Raw genomic sequence first — 4723 nt, forward strand, 5'->3', positions numbered from 1 at the left:
GCTGCTGCTTGCTGGGCTGTTCATTGAACAGGTTGCCCTTGGTGCCTACATGCCCCACCCTCAGCACCAGCCCCTGTGACAGCAGGGACCCCGCTGCCCTGGACCGAAAGCTCTCCCTTCTTTCCTGTCTGCCCCATGGCCATCCTGGAAGGCATCACCAACAGAAAGCCATTCCAGAAAGGGTTCCTTCTGCCCAAATAGATGTGGCTGCCCTGTGTGAGCTCCAGGCTACCATCTGATGACATCTCATCTTCTTCCTGAAACCAAGATACCCCTGGCCGGTGGAAAGTGAATGGCCTTGGAGTCGAAAGAGACTATTTCAGGCAGACCTGTTGTGGTCCTTTCCTGTTGCTATTGTAACAAGTCATCACAATCTTAGCAGCTTAGAACAACACTAGTTGTTTATCATCTTGGGATTCTGTAGGTTAGGAGTTCCAAAGCACGTCTCCCTGGGCTAGACTCAAGGTGTCGGCAGGGCTGGTTCCTCCTGGAGGCACGGGGTTGGCGGGGGTGGGGGGACTTCTGCTCCCCAGCCTTTCCAGCTTCTAGAGGCCACCCACATTCTTTGGTCCTCTTAAGCCAACAGCCTTGTGTCTCTCTGACCACGCCTCTGTGCTCAGGCTCCCCGTGACTCTCCTCTTCCACCTTCCTCTCCCACTTCTAAGGACCCCTGTGATTACACGGGAGTACCCAAATAATCCAGGGGAATCTCCCTATTTTAAAGCCATTTGGCATTTGTTTTCCTCTGCTAATGGCTGCACAAAGGAAAAGTCTTTTCTTTTCAATTCATTCACGGACGCTGCTGCTATGTCCCCGTAGGAAAGCAGGGGTCCCACCAGGCGGGTTGGAGGGAACCGGTCTCTGGTTTCCTGAGCTCCCTGCAGCCATGGCTCCAAGCTCCGCACTGCACAGGTGATCCCACCCCTCCTGGGTCCCAGTTAGCAGAAGCTGTCACAACCATTGAGGAGAATTAGGAGAGACACAGCAAGCATGCCCATGTATGTGGCATACATAAAAAAGTCTAGAAGGACACTCAACAAACAGCCTTAGTAGTCGATCTCTGCAGAGAGGGCCAGAGAACTGAGAGCTCAGCAACATGACATTGAACCAAAGCAGACACTTCCCTGTGCCATTTCTGGGAGGGCTGACTGGTGCCACTTTTTTGGGTGGCAGTTTGGTAATACTTAGCAACATTTAAGTACACATAATTCCATCTTAAGAAATTAATCCCAAGGGACTCTGCAGATGCCAGTCGAGGACAATGAACAATGGCATGCCCCATGGCACTGCTGGCATCATAGAGTCTAGGCACATGCGACTCCTCCATGCCATGGGCGCCACTGACAGACCTGCCAGCCCTGCCCCGCTGACAAAGATTTGCAAAGGTATTTTAAGCGGAAAAAAGGAAAACCCTGAAGGGTGTGTATAATGCGATCCTCTATGCATTTTTCTGAGCACAAACCTAAATATACGCGTAGAGGGCATCTGGTTTGCCTGGGAAGATGTACGTGGTTAAAAACACTGAGGCTGGGTCTGGAACGCTCTGCACCATTCACATTTTTCACCAGGAAGAACACGTGTGCGAAACAGCAGTGTTACGTACACTATCTGCTTCTGCTTGCTGCACAAAAAAAAACATTTGTACAAACAAAAGACTATTTAAGCTTAACAAGAGCAGCAATAAAAAACAGGTCCAAATCAATCCTGTGTATGCCCAGTTTCTGTATGGAAGTGCTCTGTGCTGAGTAAGCTCTCTGGTTGCACACTGTGCACAGTTAATAAATGGTTATTAATAATAGCAATGATAATGGCCTCCACGTGCTACTGAAATGCAATTAGTTTCACAGTGGGGCATGATACACATCTGAGGACGAACATTCAATTTTCATTCACATCCCAAACTTTTAAGCGGTCAGACCAACAGTTTGCATAAAAGGCCCATCCTGTGTGTTGCATTGTGTCTTAATTTCATAACTCGACCACACCCCGGGCCCCAGCTGCTGCTTTTGATTAAATCAATGGACGACTGTGTTAACATCCCTTTGGGACTCTGACACTCTAGGCTGCATGTGGCTGCAAATTAATAAACGCTGGGGCAAAAAGAGATTGCCCAGAGGGCACCTTAAAATATGTGCCTCTTCCCCTGACATACCTCGGGAAAAAAAGAAGGGTCCCTGGAGGGTTGATGGGGTGGACATGCAGAGTGAGCATGGGAGGGCAGGCAGGGAAGGGACCACCTCTTCCTCACCAGCAGCCCCTCTGCAGGCAGGTGGCTGAGAAAGGCACAGGAAAAGGGCTCAGGGCATTTTCAAGAGGAAGCTGGGCAGGAAGGAGAGGAGAGAGAGCTGGAAGGAGGCAGGATGCGGCAGACCCTAGGGCCATCTTTGCATCCAGCCACCTCCCCCAGCCTTGAGAAGAGGAACACGAAGTTAGGAACAGATGATGGCCGATGAAAAGGTGAAAATAAACCAGGTGTGATGCATTAAAGAGGGTGACACCTGTGAGTCCTGCAGCCACTGCAGACAGAGGCGGCCCTGCCTCCCCCACCCATCCACCCGTCGCTGCAGGTGGCACCCGACAATGGCTGTGCCTATCAGGACTCCAGCTGGATACTCGGGAATCCTCCCACCTGGAGAATCGGGAAGACTCCTGCTTGCTTTTCCAATTCCATTGTGTACCTTGGTCCTGCCAGCATCGATGCCCTGACTTAAGGCTACTCTAGGCAGGGGCAAAGGTGAGGCCAGCCAGGGAGGCAGCAGCCGTGGATGTGGGCAGGGCCATGGACAAAGCCGCTCATCTACAGCTTCCGGACGAACCCTCTGGTGAGCACTGTCACCATCCATGCCACTCCTCCGCACTCCCACAGGGAGCCTGCAGATGGCCCTGCGTGAATGGCTGCTGCTGCTTATTCCAAACTCTGTCTAGACAGTGAGGTGCAATGCTGGGCCTTGCGCTCATCAGATGAACTAAACTTGAAAACTCACAATGACGCATCTAGGGTTTAAATTTACTTACATGAAATTCAATTTTTAGCCTTAAGTCACTCCTAGAAAGTAAGTTTCTACAGGAAAGGGCCAACATGAGCACCCAGTGACTGGAAATCCAGGCCGTCCTTCATCCTGAAGGTGCCAGAGCAGGCCCCACCGGCTGCCTGAGAACTCCTACTCCCTGTCCATCCCTTCTGCCCCTGCCTGTCTCTGTTCTCTGCCCCTGCCTGCCTCTGTTCTAAGGACTGTAAGAGCTAAACCTAAGATCACTCAACTCCCTTGTAATCAGGGGGGCCATATGACAGTGTTCTTGTCCATGAGATGTGAGCAGAAGTCCCTGAGAAAGACAGCCCTTCCAGAATGAAACGGCAAAGCTTCCACAGGAGAAATTTTTCTGCCTGTCAACCTTTGCCCACCCTCTTCTTTGTTATTCCTGCCTGGAATGCAAACATGATGCCTGGAGGTGCAGCAGCCATCTTGTAATGTGAGGACAGAGCCCATGCTGAGGATGGCAGAGCAGACTGGTGAGCTTAGGTCCTGGTTGATGTCTGTGAGGAGCTACTGCTGTCTGGGCAGACAGCTTCACATTGTTGTTGCAGGAGAAACATTAATTTCTATCTTTGCATCTCACTCTTACCTGAGCCTTTCCTAATTTGCAGCAAACCTACATGAAACAGTAAAGGACAATCATAATTAAAATAAAATACAGCACATATGTATAAATATGTGTATAAATAAATGTATAAATGCACATTTACAATTATTTTCAGTGCATATTTAAATTGAGATGTTATGTAAAACTATTTTTTAAATTTTAAGGTATGATGGATGTTATTAGCCTGTATAAGATTGCTCACTCCTAAAAAAAATGTGGAAAACTTCAACATTAGTGGAAAAACAGAGATGCTTTTTAATCCATCATGAAAAATCCTAGCACAAGCCCAAGTGGAAATACGATTCCTCAACAGAAATGCAAAGGCAGAAAAGCCCCCTGAAAGAGGGATCCTAGCAGTCTGCCTTCCTCCTACCTGACTGCCTGAATTGTTGGTAAGTAAACGGCTTTGTAGAATGTAACATGGTCACAAACCCCAAGAAGCCAACTGCAGAAGGAGAAGCAAGCAGACCCAGTGCTGCAGAACAGGGCAGGGCCATGAAGGAAAACAAAGGGACATGTGACTGCCTGAGCACCAGAGGAGCCCTAGCCACAACTGGTACTCAAGGGACAGCCCCACCTCTCTGCTGCTTTGCTGATTTCTGATTCTGAGCAAAGGATGCTATAAATAAAGCTAGAATTAAATATTCCACCAGTGTCTCCCTTGTTTTCCCAGCCTCTGTTCCAAATTTCCTCTTCATGCTCAGCTGCAGGATGAAGCCAACCTCCTTCCTGCTCTCATGATCATAACGGCTGTGCTGTGAAGACCGCAGCTACGGGGATCTTGTGACCTCAACTGGTCCGTACCCACATCGAGGTAATGGCTAATCTGTCTCCTTTCTCTATATGTCTGAAAGAAAATAATGAACTGACCTGACCATGAGCTCACCTAAGCATGCTGTTCTGTGGCTGGGAGACTTCTCACCGTCACCGTCCTCATCCCCATCTTCACAGAACCAGGGCTAAAGGTCCGGCAGACATGTTAAAAGATGCAATGTGCAGAAAGACAGAAAGACAGAAAGACGGGAGGAAGGAAGGAAGGAAGGAAGGAAGGAAGGAAGGAAGGAAGGAAGGAAGGAAGGAA

Source organism: Theropithecus gelada, chromosome 6, assembly GCF_003255815.1.
Source record: "Theropithecus gelada isolate Dixy chromosome 6, Tgel_1.0, whole genome shotgun sequence".
Lineage (NCBI taxonomy): Eukaryota > Metazoa > Chordata > Mammalia > Primates > Cercopithecidae > Theropithecus > Theropithecus gelada.